Here is a 17,050-nt window from a genome sequence, read left to right as displayed (position 1 = left end):
GTTTTTTTTTTTATCAACATCTTGGCAACGCTGCCTATGTCTGCTTTAGGTTTTTATTTTTGCATTTTGTGTTGATGTTGTTGCTTGATGTTTTAGTTGTTAGCTTTTGTTTTTATTTTTGCAATCTTACAACTGACGTTTGGCTCCGGCCTGGCACCATAATCAATGAGATCAGTTTGTTGTGCGGCTTGAATCGATGTGGTGGCTTTTGTTTGAGGAATAATAATATTGTGAATCGGAAATCCTTGCTTGCATCGTTCTACACGTGTTGCGCCCTCAAGCGGTATTTTGTGATAACTATTTGAAAAAAAAGAACAAAACAAAATCAAAATACCATATTTGACAGCTAAAAGTGTTAATTTGACATTAGATACGAGTGCGTCTCAATTGACATTTCATCACAAATACCAAAAAATAGACAAATAGATATAAACGGATTTCAGGTAAGATTTAAAAAATGTGATGAAGCCAGTGAGAGAAATAGAAATTAAGATGTTTGAAATTCTTGGTGTGGATTTTCTGCATCCCTTAATTTGACAATATGTTAATGGGGCAATTAGATAGTGCGCCGTATGATATGTAACCGTTAGAAATAGGAAACAAAGTCAAAGCTATGCGCCATGATGCTTTTGCCAGTTGTCGTCGATGATGGTGTTTTTATATCTAGATACATTTTCTGTATGCATACGAGTATCTCCCTTTTTGTCTGTAACGGAATATCTTACAATCTTGAAAGATGCTTCAATATTTTTGTGGTTAAAACATGAGTTGAAATATTTGTTTGAATTTTTTTGCTGAGTGTGCACTCCGCGCTTAAGAATTTTTCTACATGGATTAAATTTCGTTTCGAATCGAATGGAATCGAATAAAAGTGTAGGTAACGGTTGCAATTTTATTTGAAGCCGACAATAATAATTATTACTATGTGCATCGCTACATATGCACTTCGAGTGTTGAACGAGTTATGATGTTTTGCTTTATTTGTTTACGTACACTTTTTTTCGAAGCGAATTAATAAAAAAAATAATAGATAGTAATTATTAGCGTATTAATAGAATCATGTAAAATAATGCCATTCTCTAGCATCGACCACAATATTCAAGCAAGATACAGGAACGTTGATTTACATATGTACATTTATAGACTTGTCAATCAGAATGCATAACATAACATAACATAACTTATACGAGAAATAAACATCTATAAAGTGGTATTAATTAAATTCTCCTACTTGATATGACATTTTATTGATTTATTTACAAACGATGGCGACGAAATGATGGGAAGAATTTTGTAAACTTGTTATTTTGATAAAAATGGTATTATGACTCGGATATGCTGTTAGATAATCACAGAAGAACGATCGTGCTAAGATAAAGATTGCAACAATAACAAAAAGTTGCAGTGACATTCACTTTACTTTATTAGATTCATAAAAATAGATACTTTGTGGGCATCAGGTAGTTACTAAGTTTATTATTTATGTGAAAAAATATAAAATAAAATATTGTTAAATAATTTTACGTCAGCAAAAACTTGTAGCTTGTAATTGTGAGGAGAAAAAAATCATTATTTGTAGTAAATTGTTTAGAAAATTTTGTAACATTTATAATCAGAGTTAATTAAAAGATAAGTTCGAGTTTTTTTAATCAATTAAAAACGGGTACAAATTAAGCCTTTAAGGTTTTCCTCAGAACCATTTTATTTTTGCATTTTTAACTTCCCATAGGAAGTTATTGTAATGGGCCCGATTTGTCAAATTGAAAATTTAAAATTTTTTCGACGTTTCAAGATCAATAGAGTCGTCCATAGCTCAAGAACCAGAAGAGATATCGACTTGAAATAAACTTTTTTATACAGATAATAATGCAGAAAGATACCGAAAGGTCTCTCAAGAAAATTGCGTGGGTGTTTTTTTTACTATAGCAGTTTAAAAATAGGCGAACATTTTGGTTAACATATCTCACGATCCATTAACGCTAGAGATTTGAATTAAATTTTATATTATATATTGTAACGTGATACCAATCGAATATATTTTTTCGAAAAAAATCCAGTTAACGGTTGTTTTTAGAAATCAAAAAAACTGTAAACAAATGTTCACCTCGAGTATTTAACAAATAAAAATTATTTCATCTCCAAATCAATTTTGTGCAACAAAAAATAACGTTTTTAGCATTCAGTAAAATCGAATTGACAATTTTTTTACAAAAAAACTAAAAACCTAAAACAAATTTAACATAAGTTGGTAAAAATTGACTTTTGAGAAAAATCGAATTGACAGTATTTTTACAAGAAACTAAAAACCTAAAAAAAACAACAATAAAACTTGTTAAAAATTTACTTTCGACTAAAATAGCTTTTCAAAAATTAAAAATATTGTCTTCAAACTTTTTTTATTTCACAGAAAATATTGTTTTCGATATTTAGTATAATAATAAAAATCCAACATTCATAAAATCTGCAAAAAAGAGTACGCAAATTTCTTAAAAATGGATGTTCGGTCCTTGATATCTTTGAAATTAATTTCATTCATCCAATTTGTAAAAATAAAGAAATGCTCCTAAACATTTTTTTTCGACTGAAAAAAAATTAACAAAACTAGATTTTCAAACTAAACTATTTCTTTTCATAAAAACATATTGTTGGTAATTTAAAATTTCTTAAGAATAATTCAACTGACAACTTTCTTAACCCAACACGAAAACCTACAAATTCTTAAGCGAGACAAATCGACAGACGGGATGGGAAGTTATCAGTGTGGGTCGCATCCCAGCCTCTTTTTTGAAAAAAGGTTCGGATTGTTTTTAAAAACTTAGTTAACATATATCGGTATTTGTGACATTTTATTTTTGAATATTCACTATTCAAAAGACTGATCAGGTTAATGTTGAAATGAATTTACAAAAACTAGATATTTTTATTTAAAAAAAAATAAATTAGGTGGCGCAAGAGTGCTTAGAAAACCAGGGCCTAGTGACTCACAAATCTCAACCATTCCTGCTTGCGAGCCATTAAAAGGGTTAATTTATTAAGAAATATATTTAAGGAAAATATTAAATTTCTTACTTGTAACGGTCCAATTAATTTGTGTCCAATTTTTTATGAAGATACAAATTTTAATCTTAAGTTTTATAACCAGTTTATTTTTTAAGCTATGCCAAAAATGATTCGAATTTCATTTAAAAAAATCAACATTAATATATGGTTTTAGTTATTTTGTTGAAAATTTACCTTTGGTAGTGAAAAGAGAAAAATTGTATAGTTTTTCTCCTTGCTTAAATAATGGAGAACTTGAAATAAACATATGTAGCTAGAATTTTGTGTCGAAAAAATGTCAACGCCATGTTTCTAACAATTAAAAAAATACCGGAAATTTATTTGGGAAATAAGCCAAAATTAGCGGAAATGTTACCAAATACTTTTAATTATTGGTCAAATAAGTTTTGTAGAAAAATTTAAATTTAAAAAAAATATTTATCAAGAATATTTTAAAAGTTGTCAAAAAATACTACCAACAATTTTCTGAAACTCTTAAATATGTATTGATGTTTTAAAATGCTTTTTCCCGGAACAGAAGCTTTCAGAAAAGAATACTTAACATTTTTAAAGATTTCATTAACTTTGTGTTATAATGTTTATGTTGATTTTAGCGAATCAAATCTGGCTTTATTTTTGAGAGCCAAAAACGAAAAAGTAGATTTTCTTCTAATTTTATATTAATAGTTTTTCAAACGGGAGAGGGACCCAATCGCAAAAAGCCAAAATCCCAAATATCCAATATCCCTAAAACCCAAATTCCCAAAAGTTGGTTTTCGGGAATCTGTAAATTTTATTTACTTCCAAAGACATGTCTTAATTAATCGCAAAAACTCAGAAATTTGTATTAAAAAATTTATGTTATTAAAATACTGTTTTTATTTACTTGAAATATTTCATTACTAATTAATATATAACTATTTAATGACTTTTAAAAAACACCTCTATCTGAAAACATTCCTAAGAAGTCGCAATTGCACTTTTTACTATTTTTTTTCTGATAGTTGCAATTGTTTGTACAAGTTTATACAACTTTAAACAAAATTAGTACAGTAACTGTTTTTTTTTATTAGCAACTAAAAAAGTGTACGGTAGTTTTCCCACCAGAGTTTGAATCTAAAAATTTTAAAAACCCAGTACGACTGATAACTGTTTGTACATCTAATCAATTAGTTCTTCCATGTTCCAAAAATTTTTGACAAACAACTTCTGACGAATTTTCTTAAAATTTTATGTGTTGGTTTATGGTATTTATTTTTACAGATACCAATTCCTTGTATTTTTTATAAAGTTTTGAACAATTTTTGCAGTTTTGGGACATTTAGTTTGCAAACTAAAATCTGACAATTCTAAAATAGCAGTTCGACTACAAATCATTTGTTAAGTTAATACATCCAACAAGTTTAGTCCTAATATTTTTTTTTGTTAGTTAAAATTGTCTTACAATGATGGTTTTAAAACATGGAATCGTTTTTAAATCTCTTAAAATAATTGTTTACCTACTAAATTTTAATAAAATAATCTTCTTCTATGTTTAATATTTTTTTCATAAAATGGGTTACATCCTTAATTTAACTCAAGAAAATTTTTAGAATGTAATTCTAGTAATAACTCTTTTACGATTTAAACACCTTTAAGAAAAGTTTATACAGTCACGATTTTCTTATTTATTTGTCTAAAAATCATTTGTTCCAAAAAAAAAAGTAAAAGTTTCATTAAAAATATGTCCCACACAAATTTTACAAACAAATTTTCTTTAAAATTAGATATTTTGTTATTTAAAATTGCTTAGAATTTGGCGTTCTTATAAAAAAAGGTTTGCCATCGGCAAGTTGTCCGAAATGAGCGTATGCCAGCAATAACACGCCGAATAATAAATTTGCAATCGTTTTTCAGGAGTAAGTGTGTTCATTATAAAAGGACACCCAAATCAAGTATAAATCAAGTGACAGCTGCCAAAAAGACGAACCCATTATTTTATAATATTTGACTTCGTTAACACTGCTACGCTACGGGTACAGTGAATTTATTCAAAGTCAGGATTTTCGTATTTAAAAAAGCAAAATCTCCAAAAATTTTGATTAAAAAAATAAAAATCACCCAATTTTAATGTCACCAAATAAAATTCAAATTTGACATCTCTGTTTTAGGAACTTTACTAAAACATCTGTTGAATTTAGACAATTGGTCCTAAGTAATTGTTGTTGAACGATTTTGTTTTAGTTTTTTCGCCAGAAATTTGAAATGCTCAACTGAAATATCAGAAGGGTTCGTCTAATTCAGAAATAACTTTAGTCTCATTACTGAACAGGTGACTTACATTTCCTGAAAACAATCCATTTAACCTTCAATTTCTGTGTGAATTATTTTAGGTTTTCAACATCTTTTTATATCAAATATTTATATGGGCTCATATTTATTAAATTCGTATTTCATACATAAAACATTTCATTAACTTAAAAATATTGATATCTATCGACATACCTGTAGCCTATTTCACCAAACACCTTTTCCTTTTAACTTCGCAACTTTCAAAAGAAAATAATATCATGCAAATTAAAGCGCAAAGTGTTTTACAAAATTTGCAAAGTAAAAAGACTTTTCATTTTCCAATTTTTTTAGGCTTTATTTAAAAAGTGAAAAGTAAAAGCCTGCATCAGTTTAAAATACAATTTTGAAATTCATTTTTTTTGAAAAGTTGCAAAGTAAATATTAGATTGTGTTTTTTAAGATCAAATATGCAATGAAAAAAACTGTTGAATTAATATCTGTCATGGTACTGTCACCACATCGAGCTACAAAGAAATTTTCCTTGGGAACAAATTTTCGAGGCTCTATCTAAGAAATGTTGTGCCCAGCAAATGGTGTTAGAGAGAAATTCATCAATGATCATATTTGCTTATTCCGTGCATAGATGCAACTCCGTGATATTGGAATCCATTCCCACATTTTGTGAACACAAAAATTGTTTCAATGGACTTAAGTACATATTCGATTTGCTATTGAATTCTTGTTTATTAGTAGTTTTAAACAGAACAAAATCGATTGTGCTGCGAAAACTCTCTTTTGTCAAAAAAAAATGTTTTCGATATCAAACTCTTTGGTCACTATTTTCGACTTCTTAGTTTTACTTACAACAGCTTTTCCAAAGGAACCTTTGTTTGCTATAAAATGTTAAATTCTATTGAAAGATGGATAAGAAACCCTCTACAAAATCAGACATTTTTGAAACTAATATGAATTAATGCGTTAACCCTAAAATTTAAAATTTCCGTTCTTTGGCAAATTAGTAAATATTCGTCAAAAAAAAAATCCTATGTCCATTATCCTGTAAACTATCATTTAATTCTTCATTTTCAAAACGGTTCATATTTTTTTCGACATCTTTTCGAAGCAAACTCTTATTTGAAAATACAAATTTGTCTTTGCATTTTACTTGAAAGCTTTCCAAATTTTCTAAATATAATTTAGAAATGTTTATTGCAAAATATGAAAACTTTTCACTTTTAAGAAAAGAATTTGAACTTTGCAAATTTAAGTTTATTGATGCGTTTTTTACAAAGTAAAAGTGCAAGTGCAAGTGCAAATTAAAAGTGCAAAGTGAAACGTTATGGGTGAAACAGGGCCCAGCTGTACTAAAATAAAAACCATCTTATCTTCATATAAAAAGTTTTAACCCTTGTTAAAATAAAATGTCTTAACCTGTTTGGTTTTTCTATTTCACTGTCGGAAATATAATAATCCAGTATATGGTTATACTTGCACCTTCCCTTCCATTTCCCTCTTTAAAATTTTGCGCCAATCTCAATTATAAAATTCTAATAAGTTTATTATTTGGAACATTTTTCTTTTCTATCTAAGCCCACATTTACTAAATATTTCAATAATTAGTCAACATTTCTTCTTCTTTTTTAAGCATATCCACAAATCGTAGTTTTATATTCTATTGAGTTTAATACATAGAATTTTTCAAAACCTCCTCTAAATTCTTGTTCCGGTCATCCTCGCCGAATCATATAAAAAGAAAAAACTTAAATTTAAAATTTCTCGTTGATTACATTTTTGTCATTTGGCTCTTTGGGAAATTTATGTCAAGTTCATGGTCTCTCGATCTAACAAAAAAATATTTCTGTAGGTCAAATCATTTTGCCTTGCACTTTCCTTCTGTCATTTGCTGTTGCTGCATCTTTTAAGTAGCGAACACAGCGCCAATAATGTGTGTAGCCTGTAAACCATAAATTATTCCGCGTGTAATTACTCATAAAAAAGATGTGTCAGCCTCACTTAAGCTCTGATAATATGCTCATCTCGTTTGTGTAGTGTGTACCTTACCTACTTAAGTCAAAGTCACTGTCAGTGTTATTTAGTACAACTTAGTACTTCTACTTAACAACTGTTTTTTGTGGCGTCTCTGTCTCATGGCGAATAAAATAACAACTGACATTCAAAATGTCATTTATAAAAACCAAACAATTTGAAATTTTTTGATGGAGATTGTTGTTGTTTTTTTTGTTGTTGTTGTTGCTTTTCAAACCCGCCATCCACCAGATGCGACTTCTGATAAATTAACGTTTTCCTTTTCAATCGTTTAAACTACACGGATCGTAAGTACAGCTCAAGCTGCTGTCAAATAGTCTTAGTTTGTAGTCTCTGGTTGGTAGAATTTCTTGAAAAATCGTCCATACAGATGATTTATTTGACTAAACGATCTCAAGGCTTTAAACCTAATTTTGCGAAAGACTAGTACCGTTGATGATGATGACGGTGACGATGCGATGGTGGTGGAGGGAAAATCGTGCTGAAAAATCACGGTCACAATTACCCCACTTTTTCGTGACGTTTTTTTTTTTTCTTCTCGAGAAATCACTGCGAGATAAGGATATGTTATCGGGATGATGGCGCTGCGCTTGGGATACCTGTTCCCTTTTGGCATTTGAAACGACTTTTAAACATTATTTTTTTATTATTATTTCGGTGGCGCATTAGATACTTGTTGTTGTGTGATGCGAAAGATGCATGCATCAGATACTAAGTGCAACTGGAGGAAAAACGTGATTCAGATGGATGCGCGAACGCCCACCACTTCCACACGGTGCGGTGTGCTGTGCTGTTCGCATCAAACTTATAACTTTCGCAAGACTCAAGATCAAACGGGAAATTAGTATGCGATTTGTTACGAGAAAGTTTCCTTTGCCAGTTATAACGTTTCTTTGATGGCCATCGATCTAACTCAAAATTTATTTTGTTGTTATTGTTGTTGTTTTACTAAGCGATAGACTTGCATCATTTTTCTTGCAATAGACGTTAATATGGACGAACATACAAACGGACGATCGCCGCCGCCGGCCGGTGAATTTTATATAAGACTTTAGCATCGTCAGGCCATCACACAGACCACCCATATTATTTGGGACTGTAGCGCATAAGTAGTATCAGTCATCAGCAGCCAACGAGCGTTCCAGAGGGAAATAAAAATCACATCGTAAATATGTCAAACGGATGTTATTGTTAGTGATTTTTGTTTGGTTTTGTTGTTATTTCTTAAAGAGTCTCAATCCCCCAAACCTAATAACCAACGTTGTTCTTTTGGGTCTGATATTATTTGTTGCCCATGTGACAGTTGTAGGCTGGTTGACTTGACTGACTGAATTGTTTTTGTTTATGTCTCCCTTTCTGCTTGTTAGTTTAGGGGAAGTTGGAGTACATTTTTCCCGGTATCCTACACCAGAGCACATCCTATTTTGCATTTAAAGGAACGAAACGTTTTAATTTTAAATTTTGGTGGCTGTTTTCAAGCTAAACTCAGAGCACTTTAAATTTGAAGGCTTCATTTAAAGAATTGTGGTCTTTAGTCTGGAACAAATAAGTTCTACTACTTTTCAATCACGTTTAGGTACTTTATAGCAAGTAATGCATTCGTGAAATTAAAATGTCAAAATGAATGAGTTCGGGTTATTCTGTCCATATCTTAAGTCGACCTACGACGAATTCAATTTGTTTCTGTATTATAACTCGTCTTTCTTTTTGTATCATGCAAAATATCTTACGTCTAAGATATTTTGCGTACAACTACGCACAGTTAAAATTTAACGATTCTTAGAAAATTAGCAAACATAAATTGAATTAAGTTGACTTAAGATACTTTTCCAAATGTTCTGTAAAACAAGAATTTGGCTTTTAGTTTAAATTTCTCAAATAAATTACTAAATTTTAAACAAAAGAGAAATCAAGACTCAAGATTTTCCAAATCGAAAAAAACTATCTCAATTCGTTTTTACCATGTCCGAATCAAAAGATTTTCTAATAGGTACCTAAAAAGTTTACATCTTTGGTCAAACTAAACTATTTTCCTAAAACCTTCTTCGAAGAAAATTGTTTGATAAGTAAGCTTACATTTGTACTTAAGATTGCATCCAACTGCCTGTCTGTCCTGGCCCTTTCAACCCTAGGCATTAGGTTGGTTGACTTCAAATTTGGAAATCAAAGTTTTAAGCCAATTCGCTTTAAAAATATATAAATTAGGTGGCGCAACAATCCATGAAGAACCAGGGAATAGTGACTTACAACTCTCAACAATTCCTGTGTGCGAGTAATGTTGTCAAAGAGGGAAGGGTCCTACAGTTTATATGCCGAATCCGAACGGCTAATTTGAGAAAGCACTTTTCATGACAAGAATTACTCTTGGAGGATTTGTCAATTCCTCGCAAAAAGCAGTACCCGCGAAAAAAGTTACGTTAACGCATGCGTACTGCTACCGATTCGCTTTAGAGGTTTTTTTTATTTTTATTAAGCTGCGTCGATTTTCAAACAAAAATTTTGAAAAATCAAGGCTTTTGTAAGAAACCAAATGTCATATAAATTTTTGAAAACAATTTTTTTTTCAGTTATATTTTTAACTCTTATAATACATTTGCTATTTTTAAACAGGCTCTTTGGATACATGAGAAAGTTCGTACTACACAGTCGTGTATTTTATTTCTTTTGGAGGATTTGTCAATTATCCGCAAGAGGCCGTACCCGACCCGTGAAAAACTTTTGGATGGCACCGACAGAGATTGCACCCAAGACCTATAGCTTGACAATGATACTCACTATATTCATCACGCTACGTGTGCTTCGCACTTAACATTGTGTTAACCACAAAGTTAACTTAGGGTACAAATTTTCAAATATAACTTAATTTAGTTCCGTTTTCAGAATTGTAAAGACGGGATATTTCAATAATTTTCAAAAATGTGTAACCGTATTTTGCTTTAAAAGTACACTAAGATTTCTTTTATTTTTCCCCTGTAAGTATCTTTTTCAGTTTAAAAAAAAGCACGACTGGGTCACACGAACTTGCTTACGTATCGGAAGGGTCTGGTTAAAAATATTTCATAAATTTTACGATTTAAAAATTGAATTTCAACAAAAAATGTTTCAATTTTTTTTAATCAAAAATTAAAACAATGACATTTTTGACATCAGATTTTATTGAGACAGTATAAGAGCTTGTGCATACGAGAATAGACAGTAAAACAGGCGAAAGTGGGGGCCCACTTTTTTCGACTTCTCTACTATAGTAATTTCGTGTGTACTCGCAAGTTAAAAACATACCGGCAAAAGTTATATTCGACTTTATCTTTTGTTAAAAAATTTGGTAAGAAAAAATTACATTACTATTTTGGTAATATAAGAGCTTTGTTAGTTTCAAAGAAACCTGAGTAACTTTATGGAGTGATACAAAATTTTATTTCTTGTATTGAAAGAAGCAAAGTAACAAAGAAACAAATTCTTAGAAATAAATTCATAAAAATCTACTGGGCCGTTTTTGAGAATATTCTGATTTTGTTAAGGCCTTTGACCGCGTGCATCATGGTCTTCTCCTTCAAAAGTTTAAGATGTTAGGATTGAATGCTTTATTTTTACAGTGGTTAGATTCATACCTTTCTGATAGAAAACAAGCTGTTAAAATAGATGATTGTGTTTCAAATCTTATAGGCGTGGTGTCGGGTCTTCCACAAGGCAGTCATTTGGGTCCACTTCTTTTTATAATCTTAATAAATGATTTACCTTCTGTTTTTAATTTGGTAACTGCTTGATAAACGCCGATGATGTGAAAGTTTTCACAGCAACATCTTCACTTGAAGATTGCTTATGTAAACAATTTTCTTAATTGGTGCAACTACAATCATCTGCTGAATTACTCGAAGTGTAAAATTTTTAATGTATCTATATCTTCATCCCTTATTGGCTTTGAATATAAATTAAATGATGTTAGTCTTCTAAGGTTATTTGAAGTAAATGATCTTGGGGTGATTTTTGATTCAAAGATTGACTTTAGATCTCATGTTAATTACATGGTATCTAAAAGTAATTCAATTTAGGTTTCTTGAAGCGGAACTCCAAAGATTTTAAGGATCCTTATACTTTGAAAACCTTATTTATGTCTATTGTTCTACCTGTTTTAGAATATTGTTGTGGTCTGGTCTCCTTCTTATGAAAATAGTATTTTGAGAAATGAAAGAAGTTCAGAAAAAATTCACTCGTTATGCGCTTCGAAAACTTAACTGGGTTGGGCCTTTACCAGATTATAAATCAAGGTATTGACTGAAAAACGCTTAAATGTCGGAGACACGTCCAAAGTGTTTTGTTTATTAAGGATATTATTGATAACAGAATAAATTCTTGTGATTTGCTTTCATTAATTCCATTCCATGTTCTATCACTAATTTTTCGCAGCATAAATGTATTATTTTATCCTCCTCTTCATAGGACTAATTATGGTCTAAATGAACCAATAACGCATTCTTTGTATCTATTTAATATGGTTTATAATAAAATTGACCTCTGTATGAATAGAGATTGTTTAAAGAAAACAATTCTTGAAATATGTATTTGATTAATTAATTAAATTTAATTAATAAATAAATAAACATCAATCGAATCGATATGGCTTCAACTGCATAGGGGAAGAAAGATGGACAGAATCACCAAACCCATTGTTTTCAACTTATTTTTTTTATATTTATTTATGTTTCATTAAAACTTCGATTTTGAAATTTTTCATGAATACAATACTTTCCATTTAGTTTCTTTATGTCACGGGTAAAAACTACCAATAACGTATAGTTTCAAAAATAAATTTGGAAACGTGAGAAATTAAATTATGCAACTCATATTTTGACCTAACTGAAAAATATCGCAATAGTTTAAAGACCAATTTTTTATTTCAAAAGTCTATACTAATAAGTCTAGATTTGTTTTAATTTCAAAAATTCGAAATTATGAATAAAGATTTTTTCCTACCCAACTGTTAAAAATTAACATCAGTAATTACATTTTTCAGTCAAGTCACATATATTTTTTCAAAAACTATAGGACCCGGCGAAACTCGTCTCTTTGTAATTTTACGCCTCTATATAAATATCAGAGGTATGAAAAAACACATAGTACATATGTATGTACATACATATGCGAAGCTTGAATTTCAATTTTAAATTTAAATTGACAACGCGAAAAAAACACTCATCAAATTGAGTACAGCTAATGTCAGCTTAAAACGCCATCTATCTTGTAAGTTTCCCTAAACAAAACGAACACAAACGCCATTACAATTTTCACAGTCGTATTAACATAATAGTCAATAATAAATTCAGTTTATGAGCGTATTTCTTGAGGAAGTTCCCGAGTTTTCAACTAAAAATTTTCCAATTTTCTGTTCAAAAATCATTTCTATGAAATTGAACACAAATGTATTATCGTACAAAAAAATTGGTGTTCGATTTTTCAAATGTTCTCAATTTTCCCAAGACCATTCCCAAAGCTTTATTTATTATAAATAAAAAATTGGGTGACGCAACAGTCCGTTGAGAACTAGGGCCTAGTGACTTACAACGAGTTATGTTGTCAGGAATCGAAAGGTCCTACAATTTTAAGCCGAATCCCAATGGCCAATTTGGTAAAGCACTTGTCATGACAAGAATTATTCTTGGAGAATTTGTCAGTTCAGCCCCACCATAAATTTTACTCCAATTTACCCTATCTATTATTTTAGTTAGGTATAATTTATGAGATCGATTGTGATTCTTTGATAAAGATCGTTGAACTTAGCAAAAAGAGTCTTACGTTTGGCGACATGGGTCTGTTTTTTCTCTTTTGAAATGGAACCCTTGAATGTCTGCCGACTGCTTTGAGATGTCACAAAATCTTTAATCTTCATTAATTAGCAGGCATACATAAAATCATTGTTGTTGTTGCCTCGAAAAATATTCCTCTGAATGCTTGTTTATCAAAAAATTATTAACAATGGCAATCATAATGAGATGAACCATAAAAGTGGAGGAGTGTGTTTATACTCTTAATCATTTATATCTTTAGAAAGATAAAGTTCGTCTTTCTTATTCTTTTTATTGACTGGAACACAAACTGTTAGATGAGAAGGCCATTAGAGGTCTTTTAGTTAATAAGGAATTCTCTTTGTGTCAATCGATTTAATATCTTTTTTATTGTTACAAAAGAAAAAACTGGGACAAATATGCATGTTTTCCAAACGATGCGTGGCAATAGGGTAGTTCATTATAATTCTCAAAATTAAAAAACAATAACAAACAATAATTTATTTTCTCTAACTTAAGGGCATGTTCGAATTAAAGAACCATGACGCAGCATTTTAAATTGCATCTATTGTTAAGGCTTAGAATTTTTGAAATAACACATTTTCAAAATAGCCATTCGAAAATTTTAATCTTTTCTTAACTCAAGAAAAATAATTATTCCATTTTACTAAAAAACTATAAATAGTGACAGTTCGTTAGTACAAAATACCAAACAAACCTAAATCTGGAGAACGGGCCTAATAATTTGAAATGTCAGAAACTTGGAAGTCATACCAAATTAATATAATTAGAAAAAGCAATTTTATGATTTTACCTGACGTAAAATGTTGATACTTAAATCGTTCTAAATTATTGAAATTATCTTTTTTAACTTTGTAATTTTCTAAAATGGCTATAAGCCTTTAAAATTTGATGGCACTTATTTCATAGGTATAGGTTTGTCTATCGATATTTTCAAAAGGTTAACAAATATTTATTACGAATCTTGACACAACACTTTTTCAAAAAGTCCAAACATTTCATAAAGTATATCTACTTGAGGTAATTCTACATTAGTGAACTGTGATGCTTCATTATGATCTCAAAGTTGCAAGAAACTCTACGGAATAAAATATAGAAACAAAATTGTTTTAGGTCATAGTGCGCCCTAGGCGTCGCATAAATTAATCGACCAAATCGTGGCAATTAATTGTATTTTATTTCTTTTTTCAAACACAGCACGATCACAAACGAAACAACTTGAGAATTTTTAAATCCAAGTGAATTATAGCCAATCCGATATATGTAGAAGTTTTATTTTATTTAGTTGTTTCTCAAATGATTCGATTTGTTTCTTATTTTGCACGTTTCTAACACTTCGGCAAAAAGAGAGGGTGCTTTTTTCTTCTTTTTAATTGCGTCCGAGCTAAGTGCTTGTCAAGTGCGTGCAATTATAGAAGATTAAGATTCTTTGAGGTGTTTTTTGTTTTTAATCTCATCTTCAAGCATTCACACATTTGAATCATAAATTCTTGTAAGAAATTAAATTTATGTTCAATGAAGCATTATACACAGTGGTACAAAAATCAATAACTATTAGACTTTTTAACTTTTGGTGCTTTGGTTTGAAAATGAATTGACAAATATTTAAGTTGTCGAAGATCTGGGAAAAAAGGGTCTTGTAAACTTGTAAACCATACGAAATTATTGTAATTGGTCCGCTTTGTCGAATTAAAAATTTTGAAATTTCTCGATGTTTCAATTCCCTAGGGTCCAAATAAAAGATTTTTAGAAAGATGTCTGTGCGTCCGTACGTTCTTGAGGCTTTTTTCCTCGTCCATAGCTCCAGAACCAGAAGAGATATGGTCTTCAAATAAATTTTGTTATACAGATAAAAATGCAAAAAGATGCAGAAAGGACTCTCAAAACAATTTCGTGGGTGTTTTTTTTTACCATAGCAATTTAAAGTGAACATTTTGGTTAACCCATATCTCACGAACTAATAACGCTAGAGACTTGAATAATATTTTATATTATATATTGTAACGTGAAACCAAACAAAAAAGTCCTATTAACAGCTTTTTTATAAATCCAAAAAACTAAAGAAAACAAATATTTGTCACCCTGATTATCTTACGAACAAGAAATAATTTCATCTCCAAAACAATTTTATGCAACGAGAAATAACGTTTTTGATATCCGGTACAATTTTAAGAAAAATCAAGTTGACAGTTTTCTTATAAAACCAAAAAAAGCAATACTAAAAGTTGATAAAAATTGATTTTCGGCTGAAATATCTTTTCAAAAATGTAAGATTATGACTTTAAACTAATTTTTTCGTAAGAAATACTGTTATCAACATTTGGTAAAGTTTTGAAAAAAATTGATTAGACAGTCTTTTTTATATAAAATAAAAACCTTACCTTATTTTAAACTTACTTTCGACTCAAATATCTTTTCAAAAATTAAAAATATTGGCTTATAAAATCCAACATTCAGTTTTTTCATACAAAAATTTAAATCTACAAAAACTAGTAGGTACACCAAATTGTTAAAAATTGATGTTCAGTTCTCGATATCTCGAGAATAATAGAAAACATTGATTTCAAATTAATTTCATTCATCCAATTTGTATTTTTTAATATAAGAAATACAAATTTTAAGTGACTTGGTAAAAATAGTTTTGGACTTAAAATCTCGTTAACAAAAAATTGCTAAAAAATCTTTTTTTCAAAACTTGGATTAGCTTGCTTAGAGTACACTTAACAATTTGTATGCTTTCAATATAATGGCTCAATTTTCAGTTTCTACTCCAGATCGGTCTTCTTTTTGTTTAGTAAGTTTGATAAGAGGTTAAAAACCTTAAAAAATCCAATATAAATATTGGTATTTTTTTCATTTTACATTACCCGTGTTTTGTTGAAAATCTATCAATAGTATAGTAGGATTTTATACGAATAACAAAAATAATATCCGCAGTATGAATACTACTACCGATAAAAGTTAAAGTAGAATTCCACTACGCATGGGTTTTGATTTCGTTCTCAAATGTTGGTGCGATTGATATTGCAATTTGTATCTCGATGGCTGTGTTCGTTGAATAGTTGTGCATTTAGAATCGTGTGTTTTCCATTGTGGAAAAAAATCAATCTGTTACCGTTGATAATATATTCAGGATAGTTAATGAAAATGAACTAACTGAGCTTATTTTGCAAGAGAAAACAATAGAAAAGATAATTAAGTTTTGCTCTGTTTCACTAAAGGTTTATTTCAATTTCGGTTCAATAAATCTTTTTTCCACCGCACAAGAATATTACAAAATTAAGTTTGAAAGCACTTTCTTATGAAGTGCAAGTGCGATAGTTTATTCGTATTGAACAATGAAGAACTGAATAGTTCAGCACCATACTCCATGGGCGTTTTTTGTTTACTTTCATTAAAACAAAACTATATTTTTTGTACACAAGCATGCAAATAAACAGACCATAATGCATTATCTGTAAAACCAACGCCTCCATACAGATTTTTCTTCACAAATGTTGACTGGACTCCGATCCCTGACCGGAATAGAGTCAAATCAAGCTCATTTCAACTCGATTCAGGAATATAAAGAATCGAATCGAAGAATCGAAGATGTTTTCGTACCAATTCTTCTTGAAAATTGTCCATTTTATTAGTTTCTTATGCTGAAGTTAATTTTTACTTTTGATTTTCACAAGACATTCTTCTATTTGTGTTGTTTAACTTCCCATAAGAAGTTATTGTAATGGGTCCGATTTGTCAAATTGAAAATTTTGACATTTCTCGAAGTTTGAAGGTCGCTAGAGTCGAAATAAAAGATTTTTAGAAAGATTTCTGTGCGTGCTTGTGTACGTACGTTCGTACGTTCGCGACGTTTTTTTCGTCGTCCATAGCTCAAGAACCAGTAGACATAT

General features: G+C 30.0%; 1 protein-coding gene across 1 annotated transcript in view; it reads left to right on the top strand.

The window, feature by feature from the left end:
- Window positions 1-202: 202 nt before the first annotated feature.
- Window positions 203-17,050, top strand: part of LOC129949519 (tubulointerstitial nephritis antigen-like) — a 111,963-nt gene continuing 95,115 nt past the window's right edge. Inside the window, exon 1 of the mRNA XM_056061037.1 lies at window positions 203-443. The gene's annotated coding sequence lies outside the window, so the exon portion shown is untranslated. The remainder of the gene's footprint in view (window positions 444-17,050) is intronic.

The sequence above is a fragment of the Eupeodes corollae genome, chromosome 3 (assembly GCF_945859685.1).
Source record: "Eupeodes corollae chromosome 3, idEupCoro1.1, whole genome shotgun sequence".
Taxonomy (NCBI): domain Eukaryota; kingdom Metazoa; phylum Arthropoda; class Insecta; order Diptera; family Syrphidae; genus Eupeodes; species Eupeodes corollae.
This window is presented reverse-complemented; position numbering and strand designations above follow the sequence as displayed.